Source organism: Stegodyphus dumicola, chromosome 7, assembly GCF_044657685.1.
Source record: "Stegodyphus dumicola isolate Sdum_Otavi_A_Nest chromosome 7, ASM4465768v1".
Classification (NCBI taxonomy): Eukaryota; Metazoa; Arthropoda; class Arachnida; order Araneae; family Eresidae; genus Stegodyphus; species Stegodyphus dumicola.
The window spans coordinates 178496408-178508966 of record NC_140774.1 but is presented as its reverse complement, the minus strand read 5'-3'; the positions used below and the strand labels follow the sequence as shown (position 1 = coordinate 178508966).

Below are 12559 nucleotides of genomic sequence, written 5' to 3'. Positions count from 1 at the left end.
GAATTTCAAGGAACAATTGCTGAGAAGGAACATTTCAAGGAACAATTCTACGAAGAAAACTTCTTAAATTAAAAAAGACATGCGCAGTACTACAAAATAAAAATATGCAAGCATCAGCACAAATTCACAATAATGCGTAAACTTAATAGATATATATTCAGATTTATAATAATGCATACACAAAATTTCTCATTTACATTACAGAGTTTAAATATCTCAACTTATCAATCAGTAATAGAAAGATTAAATTTCAAAAATAAAGATCTTATGTTTTGCTGCTGGAAACCTATTGCATGCGAGGACATGTGGATAATGTGTTTTGTTTTGCGCTGGCTATGCATTATTTTTAAATGGGTCAAACAAGTTGTTAAATTTGAAGGATAAATTCAAGTTAAGTTTCGCTGAATGGCAATACTCTGAAAATTCTGTACGCGAGGAAGCTTGTGGATGTGATGAATTAAATTATCGTGTTTGGGCAATGACGTCACTTCCCAAAGGCTGTCTCCCTATTCATTCCTTATTCAGCTCTGCCAGGGCAGGATTTTACGTGAAAAAGTAAATCTTCTTCAAAGTGTAATAAATATAATACTTAACAATATGTATGGTAAAAATTCAGCAATTTACAACGTCTAGAATGTTAATTATACTCCTTCTGCATTTCAACCATTTCATCTAAAAGAATACTTAATAACACAGGTAATGGCAATATGATTGCGAATTTACAAGGTAACCAAAAACGTTCTTGCCGTTTCTGATATGACATTGGAAGAGTGAATCTCTACATGAAAATAGTAGCCAAATCTGGCGATGAAGTGGTCCGCATGAAGTGGTCAGGATGGACATTGACCAAGAGTATAAAAGCACGTTGCATCAGTACTTCAAAATATAACTCACACAGCGAACTGATTGAAATGGCTCGTCAAAGACGCTCGTTCAGAGTTGTTTGCTGTATGATTTTAAGTGCGCCTGTCAGCAGCAGAATCAAGTCGCCGAATTTTCCAGCCCTTTGGGGATGATGCCTTTAAGGAACGAACTGCTAGGCAATGGTTCCAGAAATTCAGGTCAGGGGATATCGCTTAGTGATGCACCACACAGCAGTCGGCCACAAGCGCTGGGCGATGAGACCCTGAGAGCAGCCATAGAGAGTGACAGTAGCCAAACATGTGGCGATTTTTCTTCACACTTCCAGGTATCTGATGAAATGATCAAACTCCATTTCCACAGCATAGGAAAGGCATACAAGCAGAATAAGTGGGTACTCCACTCACTGTCCGATGCGAACAAGCAACAGCGTGTCGCTGCCTGTTCGTCATTGCTTACTCGGCACCGCAATGCATCAGTATTTCTTTAAGTACTCACCAGTAATGAAAAGTGGGTCCAGTATGACACACCCAGGCGTTCCAGATATTGGTTGTCACCACGGGACCCTGTGCTTCACACTGCGAGACCTTCTTTCCACTCACGCAAGATCATGCTCTATATCTTGTGGCCTAGTCGCCAAGTTGTGCACTATGAGTCCTGTCAGTGGGCTATACCATCACGGCAGGTCTGTTCTCGCAGCATTTGGGACGTGGGCATCAGCCACTGATGCATAAACAGTCAGCATTGGTTAATCGTAAGGGTGTACTTCTCCTTGACAATGCAAGGCCTCATGTGGCTTGGGAGGCCAGGGACAGCATTAAGCGACTGGGCTGGGAGACACTACCCCATCCAGCATATTCCCCAGGCTTCACACCAACAGGCTACCACCTTTTCCATTCCTTGGACAACAATCTTCGTGGGTATCGTTTAACAACCGGCCAGACCTCCAAAAAGCCCTCACAGACTTTTTTGCGTCCAAGACTCCTGAGTTTTAGCACGATGGCATCGCACAGCTAGCCACTCGTTGGCCAATGGCACTGGATGCCGATGGTGGTTACTTTGAGGATTAGCGATGATTATTATTTGTATTATGTCTTTTTCTTTCTGACTGTTCAAAACTGCAAGAACGTTTTTGGTTATCTGGTATATGCATGTCTCATAACCAATGTCTATTATTATTGTTCAGTATCTTTATGTTTTAGTATAGCATACTTCATCAGAAAAGCCTCTTTATTTCAAGGAGTATTGGTTCTGCCTTAAGTTCAGCGTTTCATCCATCCGATATATATATTATACACGAAACATCAACTTCTTCAAGATCTGCTATGATAAGTCTGTTTGAATTAATTTAAATTATATCCCTATCTGAATTATTATTCCAATTATATGGATGAAAAGAACTTAATTAATAGGATTTTATTATTTGAGGTATGAAATAAGTAACATTCACTAATAGCAAGGATTAATACGTATAAAATGAAGGTCCCCCAAATAATTTTTAAAAAATCATTTTTAAACTGTATTTTTGTTTTATTTAAATCCGATTTTTAATTTGAATTTAATTATTGTTTTTAATTTTTGTTTTCTTCGAGACTTATAGTTTACGTCAATACCTCTAATTAGAGCTTCAGCTTTTTAATGACTTGTAGAGTCATTAGGTTATATTGATGCTGGAACGGGAAAAATGTGCATCGCCGGATTTCGAACGCCGGATCTCCCGAATTCTTCTCGAGTGTGCTTTCTTGAAGGCATGCGGAAAGGAGGGAGAAAATACCTTAGAGTATTAACAAATAATTAAAACTAGTTATTCCCATAAGTTAAGTGAACAATATATTAATTAGATACTCAGCCTTTTCTAACAATTAAAATTGAAAATCGTTACGAAATGAGTTACGGAGGCATTAAAATAGGAAAAATTATCTGAAGATCCGTGGCCTATCAGTTCATTACGCTTTATTATAATTTTTAGTTTAAATATCAAACGTATTTAATTAAAGATGGGAATGTTCGTTTACCTACTTAAAGAAATCTTGACATTTTTTTCAAGTTTTAACTTCCTGTTAGTGTGCATTAGACTAAATTTGGAAAATATTCCTAATACCAGCAGATGTTGTATTAGCTGCGAATTACAATTTCAGTAGCACTTTCAGTGAAAACTATTGGAATTCCTGACTATAACGATTATCCAGTTTTCATAGTGATCAACATGGGACCAAAATAACGGATGCTAAGTGTAGCAGCCATTATTGGCATGTGTAATGTATTTGTGAGGTTTGAGGCTCTCCATCGCCAACAGAGTTTCCATTTAGTATTTACTAAATATTTTCATTCGGAAAGATAACTTCAGTCTTTGGAAAGTACTTGAAGATAATTAATGAATCTCAAATTTTATGGAACAAGTCCTTATCTTGGGGTTACCCCCACGAATTCCCTCTCAAAGATCCCACACATTCTTTGATGGCAAGTAGAAGAAGCTGTTACTTGACATACCATTAAAATACAAATTTACATGTAACTCTTTTGCTATAAAGTGCTGCTGCCCATCGCCGGGTGAGTTTACTGGTATAAGAATTGTTCAAACATTTTTACTTTTGTGCTCTATTTCGCTGCGATATACTAATTAGGTATTTTTAGTGCATATAACCAAGGAGTTTTGAACGCGTAAAGATAGACTCTGTCCCTTAACTGCCTGAAATAGCATTCTGTTTATAAGTTGCTCATTTAAAAATGCATTCTGCACCCTGTGCTATGTTATGCCTATTCAGTCTGGACTTATTCTTGCAAAACCAACAGAAAACTGTAAACTACCCAGAAAAGTGTAGTGAGGGAAATTACAGATTCCCCTGATAAGAATTAAAGGATCTCCTTTTGAAGATCTATACCACACAGGAAATAAATATAAATAAATACGAAGAGTTGACATAGTATAAGCAACTCCCAGTTCAGGTCTGTTCGACGTCGCTGACGAATTTGAAGCTTCATCTAATTGGTCAATACATTTTCCAGTCTACATTCCCAGCTCAACAGCATAAAATAATGCTTCACGCGAAATATGTCTCTCCCAAAAGTATAGTGTGAACCTTTCTCTTCATTAGCTACGCCACTGCACTCTAGTCAGAGGCGTAGCTAGGGTTTTCAGCTCCGAGGACAGCTGAATATTTCGCATCCCGTCCTGTTTGCCAAAAATTGCAAATATTTCTTTCTAAAACTTAGTAAACTTATATGGCACTTCCAAGATGCTGCGCGTGAGGATACATGTCCCCGTTTGCACCCTCTTAGCAGCGCCATTAGCTCTAGAAGCTGGAAAATTCTTTGTTCAAATTGTTCAGACGACGCAGTTGATTTTCCTTGTTTTCTGATCCTCAGAAGTCTCTGTGTAATATTTTACTAATTTTAGGTAAAAGGAAACTTAATTTAAAATGTCACCACCGCATTTGACAAGGTTCTAAATGCTGCCATCCCATGAAAGGAATACTCTTCCTAAGTTAAACTAACAGCTCTGAAAATGCAGTAAAATATTTTTAAAATGCACGAGATACATGAAGACTTCGATCAAAAGAACTGCAAATGGTTTCTCATCACACATTGCCTAATAAAACCGTAACGTAATAATTTTTTCATTGGTCCACTGAATAATAACGATTTTAATGCAATCACCAAAAAAATAAAATGATCAAATGAATAAATATATGTATTTTATTTACTAGCAATGAGACTTTTTTTATTCCTGTATGGCAACAGTGAAAAACCGCATGGTGAGCATCGGTGGGTTTGTTTACTGTTATATGAATTGTTCACACATTTTTACTATTGTGTTCTATTTCGCTGCGATATACTAATTAGGTATTTTTAGTGCATTTTCGTAAGTGCTCATAATTTGTTATAAACTTTTTATTGCTGTGATTAAAATGACATTTATAGTTGATGTTTAAAATCGAATAAAATTTGTTTAATATCTGTTAATTCATATTATTTTTCTTTTTCCTGTTTTTGCACTTATTTATCAGTTTGTATATTTACCTTAAACCAGTGTTGTAAGAATTTAACAAGAATATGTTTGGGAAAGTTATGCGATTGTCTTGATTAAATAAATTACATTCACACCAGTATAATTATATTAAATTTAAATCATCAGAGCAGTTTGTTTTCTTTATTTTATTATAGAAATGCAATTATTACGTACTTAATTAATGTTATGAGTTACTTTTTTGAAGCATTTAAAATTCTTATTTAGAAAATTAAAAAAATCAAAAATTCAAATGTTTGAAATATATTAACTTTAGCTGGTATTTATTGTAATTATGAATTAGCTTAAATATCATTTGTTCTTAAAAATTAAAATGAGCTTAGTAAAATTTAAGTATTTAAATTAATTTGGGAATGGTATTCAAGAAATTAAAGCATACTTGTGGTTATGCTGTGCTCTTTGTAAATTGTAAACAAAGGGCACTGATATAGATGTGCAACTTACAGTATGCTGTTTCAAAACTAAATGTTTAGGGAACTCCCAGTTAACCAGTTCTTCTCTGAAAACTTAAATTAATTTATTGTGGAAAGACAGAAAAATTTCCACCACAAACTATCAAAATAAAGCAAAGTTTCTATGGAAAATGCGGAAAGGAAAAGAAAATTTGTGGTAAAGTATATTTTAGGGTACCCCTTGGCGATTTTTGGTGGTACATGGATACCGAGTTTGTGCAATTCTTATTATTTTGGTATGCATAACGCTGATTTTTGTCAAAAATCGCAGCTACACAAAGCCAAAATAACAGGACAAAGAATTGCACAAACTCAGTATCCATGTACACATCGACCTATTTTCACTTAAAAAAAAATCCCCAAATTGCACAAAAATGGCATTGCACACTCCCTTAACTTTATCAATGTACACATCAACCTATTTTCACTTACAAAAAAAAAAGTCCAAAAATTGCACAAACTTGCATTGCGCACTCCCTTCTCTTTGTCCATGTACACATTGATATATTTTCACTTAAAAAGTCAAAGGAGCGCCCAATACTACAATACAGACAAACAAAAAGTACATAATCTCAGTAAACTACATTTTATACTAAACAATAAAATAACATAAAAACAGAAAGACATGTTATACATTTAAGCACTACAAAAAGGAAATATCCACTTACTGTATTTAGAAGTTCCTTCGTCTTTAGTCTTTGGCACACAAAATTTCTTAACAGTATCCAAAAACTTCCTAAAATTATCTGAACTCGAATCCGTATATCGGCGTCACCACATCTGAACCTTTCTTCCTACAAACCCATTCAAATTCATCTAAACAGTTTTTACGTTCGACTAGACCCATATCCTTCCTACATACAGGACACTTATAATGGCTACTAAGTAAACCTTCATTTACACACCAGTCAATTAACGCTCTTTTCCCCTTTCGTTCCAAATCGTACAGAAACTTCAAATTAATCTTACTACATTCAGCCATTCTACTGCCTAAACAATAAAGCCAACATGCACCACAAACTTACAAAACATCCCATGATTCAAAATTTCACAGAATCATGCACCCGATTACATCACAACATTCCATAACATTCAACTACTCAGGCTACCATAAATGAAACAACGACTTGACGATAAATGAAACAACTTTGCCATAATACAAGGGGTATCTTAAAGTCTACTCTAACCAAATCTGTGTTATAAAAGTGATGATAGGAGATGATCTAATACTTTTTAGAAATTATTTTATGAGATTACAAAATGAAATTTAATTATACCTACATTCCTATATAGAAATTTTGTTTAAATCATCTGTTAAATTGTAAACATGAATTAAGTGTACAACTATTAATATATTTCTCATTGACTCCTATTAAAACACAACAGTAAAAAATGCGGTTGATCTTTACATTACGGTAACTTGGCGATTTTTTGGCGAAAATTTGGCGACCAACTCCCCTACAGCAACCCTCTATTTTTTTTTCCTCGCCGCCATTTTGTCTTCACGAAGTAAAGACATGTTTCTTTTTCTTCTTATCTACTGAACACTTCTTCCAACAATCTACTAGCCGAATTACACTTATGCTAGAAATTTTATAAAACAAAACTGCTTAATCATGACAAATATTCACTGCAAAATTCGGAAAAAGTGCACAATACCATACACCTTACGCGTTTTTCAAAATAACACATACACATAAACCATGTACACGCCGACTTATTTTTACTTAAAAAAACATCCCAGAATTGCACAAAAATGGCATTGCGCACACTCTTCACTATATCCATGTACACTGCTTTTATCTCATAAACTAAAAAAATTTCACGAAAATACATGACAATTTTCTCAATCTTTAAACCCGGTAAAAAGAACATATATGAAATTACATGATCGCGAAAAAGTATTTACCCTTTACAAATATGAACATTTCCACATATAAAATAAATAAAATATCCAAAAACTTTTACCTCTAAATCATCTATTACATTATACACGTCACCAACGAATTCATACGTGAAGCCATTACAAATATTTATTATCAAATATTTAAATTATTTCCATGCACGTTTATTTCAACTTAAACGTAAACCAAATTCCTACAAGCATAAAATTCACAAAATAACTATCATTTCATTAAAATATCACTGAACCATGTACACGTCGACTTATTTTTACTTAAAAAAACATCCCAGAATTGCACAAAAATGGCATTGCGCACACTCTTCACTATATCCATGTACACTGCTTTTATCTCATAAACTAAAAAAATTTCACGAAAATACATGACAATTTTCTCAATCTTTAAACCCGGTAAAAAGAACATATATGAAATTACATGATCGCGAAAAAGTATTTACCCTTTACAAATATGAACATTTCCACATATAAAATAAATAAAATATCCAAAAACTTTTACCTCTAAATCATCTATTACATTATACACGTCACCAACGAATTCATACGTGAAGCCATTACAAATATTTATTATCAAATATTTAAATTATTTCCATGCACATTTATTTCAACTTAAACATACACCAAATTCCTACAAGTATAAAATTCACAAAATAACTATCATTTCATTAAAATATAATTAAATTCAAAAACACCACTTAAAATATACATGAGCACATACATTCAATTAATAAAAATTACCTTACAATCCTAATTACTTTAAACTAAATCATTGCTAATAACAATTTTCCCAATAATACCAAATTCCTTTCCACCTTACATTTCCAACAATGCATAAAAATAATTAAAAATACTAACTTACCTAATCTCCTTCAGAATCTTCATTACGTGGCAGATACACTTTTCTTCATTCTCTTTCAGAATCTTTAAAATCATACTTATCTTTCAAAGCAAGATACCAGGTAAAATAAATAACATAATAAAACATGTTTATTTCTCTCTCACACAACCTTAAAAAACATTTCTTACTATCCTTTTCAATACCACTAAATACCCATTTCGAATTCACTTTACTTACGGCCATGGGATCCAAAAATTCACAAACACTATTTCACACAACACAGAATAAAGCCAAATACAAAATTTCCAGATTTTTTCCCGATTTCCCCCCCTTTTCCGCTTAAAGAACCGTAATTCGTCCATTAATATCACATGACATATCCCATGATCTCTCATTTCCTCATGCAAAATAATGCGTAATCGGAACTGAGTACTGCTCACATTATTACCAAAGTCCCAGGTAGTAACCTTTATCGCCTCCAAAATGTCGCCAAACTACCAGTTACCGTAATGTAAAGATCAACCAAAAATGCAAAAAAAACATTGGTACTTTCTGATCATCCGTACCCCTACCTAAAATTTGCAAAATGTTCGTTTGGTATCTTTATGTCTGATATTAATGACGGATCCTACATTCTTCTTTATCCATACAAGACATGTGAACTTCTCTGTTTTTTGTATTGTAATTCCTCCCATGTATACAGAAAAAACATTTAAGAAATTATGCAAGCTTGGCATGTGTACAATCTCAACATCAAAATCTTGAAAAGGAAAGGGAAAAAAAGAGATGCATTATGCTCCTAGTAATTTTATACTAAAGCTTCAAGATTTCAGCAGAGAAGATGTAAACTGCAGTTTATGGCCCATCACTATGCTAAACCAGCTAGTCCAGGCATAGTTTTTTAATTACGGAATTCTGTGTTCAACTTCATATTTGATTTTGTAATTTGCTTATTTATCGGGGAACCAAATAAGTTCCTGCCCTTTTTGTATTAGAAATTGGACATTTATTGTGAAAGAACAGTATTTTTTGTTTTATTCAATGTATTGTCCATTGCTAGCCACTACTTTTTCCCATCTTTCTGGCAGCATACGAATACCATGTTGAAAGAACACTTCTTTTGAGGCTATCCACAAATCAACCCAATTTTTGGTATCTTCATATGATGTGAAGCGCTACTTAGACAGGCCATGCATCATCAATTGGAACAAGTAATAATTAGAAGCAGCAATATCTGGTGAATACAGTGGAATGGACAAACTTCTCAGTTGAGTGTTTCCAAGTAAGTTTCGTCCAGCGCCACTACATGTGGATGAGCATTATCATGCAGGAGAATAATTTTGTCATATCTGGAGTAGTAGTGGGCACATTTTTCTTCACGTTCTCAGCTCAGTCTCACCAGTTGTATTCGATAGAGAGCCTTAATAATGGTTTCATTCAGTTTGAGCTACTCATAATGCGTGACATCAAGTTCATCACACTATATACCCAACATGATTTTTTCCATGAATATTTAGTTGAACCTTTTGATGCACACAATATTATTTTTATAATTTTTTTAACTAAAAACTCTAGAAATTGAATATTATGATCCTAGAGACAAATAATATATGAATTAAAAAAAAATCTGCTCTTGCTCATTGTTTTGTGGTTGGTGGTTGCACTGTGAAACCACCGTGCATCTAGGACTTTGAAACTTACCTTGTAGTAGGGGGGGAAAACTTACCTTTCTTTGTGCATGTTTCCAATAAATGGGGAAATTTACGAATTTTAAAAAAAAAATGATTTTTTACATTATTTTACAAGGTAAATCGTCAGAAGAAATTGAAAACATTTATGTAATTTTTCTATAGCAGTGAAAGTTTAAGTACCTACATAATAAGGATGTTTGGCTACATGGATTAAAAAATAAGGATAAAAATCATCAGTAAAATAAGGATAAAAAAAAAAGACTCAGTGTTTTTTTTTTTTTTTTTTTTTTTTTTAAATTTTAAAGAACAAATATTTTTTGTAACACCATTCAAAGCATGTTTTGTCTTTTTGGTACATGCATAGACCCACATTGCACGTTTCGCACATGTATCTTCTTCTATGAGGTTTCTTCCTTGTGCTGCAAAATGTACACTGATTGGATCTAAATTTCACTGGTATATGTCCAGCGTTATTTAGTTTCTTTTCATCTGGCACGTGAAATTTTTCTTTTTTTTTTTTATGTTAATTGGGGGGGGGAGCTTTGGTACGGATCATTCGTTTCCCATTTATACTTATTTTATTCGTATTTCGTCCCAAAAATCAGAAAATATTTTTAATTTAAATAAAACTTTACACAATTTCTATTTTTAATTACAGCAAAGTATACTTACATTAAATTTAAACCACAGGAAATAATTTATAAAAACACAATACTAGCTTGGGGAGCAAGTGTGTTGAGATCAGAGAAACGTTTCTGGAAAAGAAAGACCGTTTTACTGGACAGGTGCATGTATTGTTTAGTAATAAAATAACTCTGTAGTTTCAAAACCCTTATCTATATCCAGGTAAAAATAAACATTCCTATTTGAGAAGCAAGCAAACGCCATTGTGAAGAGCAGTGGTTTCAAGGTGCAACCACCGAGCCTAATGCTCTAGTGGTGCAGTGGTTGCGCCATGAAACCACAAAACAAATGCCATACATATAGAGGGTTTTTTTTTAATATATGCAGTTTAATTATTGCTATTTTTTGTTGTTTATGATAGAAATTATGATATGCGATGAATAACTTTTGAAATTTAAAGTTGTTTATATTAATAAAAGGAATTTATTTTGTCTCAATGAAAACAAATTTTAAAAGGCATCCAATTTGAAGTACTAAGACCTAAAAAATGTATGATTATGTATTCATTTTGTGTTCTTTAGAGGTCAAAGGTCAGTAATCAATTGATTTTTCACTCAAATTTTGGAAGGATAAGGAGAAAAAAATTCGAAAAATTGGTGGTTTCAGGGCACCACCACAGCGCGTCAAAGGGTTAACTGTCGATGCTGAAGCATGGTCAGATGGTCTTCATAATTTCTTCTTTAGGTTATTGTAATGGATCCATTTTTCATTGCTAGTGACTATACCTTTTTGTTTGTGTCTGACAAGTGGCAATTCAAGTGTAAAATGAATTCAACATTTCTCAGCATCAGTTCATATGGAACGCAATTTCCTTGCTTTTGGATAATTCTCAGTGGGTGTGAATTGCTTGTTGAGTCACTTGTTGAGTAATGTAAGTTCAAGTTCTACTTGGGTTTGGGATTGAATCTTCATCCAATAATGCTTCCAATTCCACATCTTCATACACTTTCATCCTTCTGCTGCATTTAGAGCAGTTTCACCATATGCTTTTACAAACAACTGATATGTCTCAGCTGCAAATTTCTGCAAATTAAAGAGTAAATCAAAAGTTCCCACAAAGGACACTCCATTTGGCTGAAAACTCAATATTTTTACAAAAAAATAATACAGGATGCTGATACAAAATTGCTAATATTTCAAGATTATATTGTTAGCAGATGTCCAACTTTATGATATGTCATTTTACATGAGATAATTTTAACCGTACCGTATTGGTGGTGCCTTTTTTTTTTTTTTTTTTTTTTTTTCAAATGGCAAAGACTTATTTGTACTCCCAATATTTCTGCAAAACTTCTGTTAATTTACTTTTTTCCTTTTTATGAAAGTAAGAAAACAAGTGACTGAGGCATATGCTCTGTTCTCAACTTAGTATGTGTAAAATTTCTATTCAAATAAATAAAGCAAAAATAGGATAACATAGATGTGAAACTTATTCAGGATCAAAATAGTATCAGTGTTTTAATATCTGTGAGTTAATATTTATTCTGAAATTGACCAATTTTTTTCTTTTGTTTTGTTCCAAACTGTTGCAGTTTCCAAAATGTACTATTTTGGTCTTCTATACATTTTAAGATTTAGTTGAACTTAATTAATTGACTAGGATTAACAGCTGGTGAAATTTTCTCTTTCTTTATCTCTGTAGACTAACAAATATTTATTATAGTGCAAATTAAAAAAAAAAAAAAAAAAAAGACGGGGAAGGCATATTTGGTTTTTAGCAAACATTATACATACCTGCTCTAAAAATAAGCAATAATGGCAAAACACAGAATAAAACAAAAAGGTTGATCTTTACAATATGGTAACTGGTAGTTTGGCGACATTTTGGAGGCGATGAAGGTTACTACCTGGCACTTTGGTAATAATGTGAGCAGTACTCAGTTCCGATTACGCATTATTTTGTGTGAGGGAAATGAGAGATCATGGGATATGTCATGTGATATTAATGGACGAATTACGGTTCTTTAATCGGAAAAGGGGGGAAATTGGGAAAAAATCTGGAAATTTTGTATTTGGCTTTATTCTGTGTTGTGTGAAACAGTGTTCGTGAATTTTTGGATCCCATGGCCGTAACTAAAGTGAATTCGA

At 33.3% G+C, this 12559-nt stretch overlaps 1 protein-coding gene across 4 annotated transcripts in view; it reads left to right on the top strand.

Annotated features, from left to right (window-relative positions):
• The first annotated feature begins 4578 nt into the window (after nt 1-4578).
• The window catches only part of LOC118201308 (U3 small nucleolar RNA-associated protein 6 homolog), a 62934-nt gene continuing 54953 nt past the window's right edge, over nt 4579-12559 (top strand). The window contains exons 1-2 of one of the 4 annotated variants that reach the window (XM_085821117.1): nt 4622-4723; nt 9185-9378. The gene's annotated coding sequence lies outside the window, so the exon portion shown is untranslated. Of the gene's footprint in view, nt 4724-9184; nt 9379-12559 lie in introns of all 4 variants that reach the window. The other 3 variants (XM_085821115.1, XM_085821120.1, XM_085821119.1) reach the window with 3 other exon arrangements.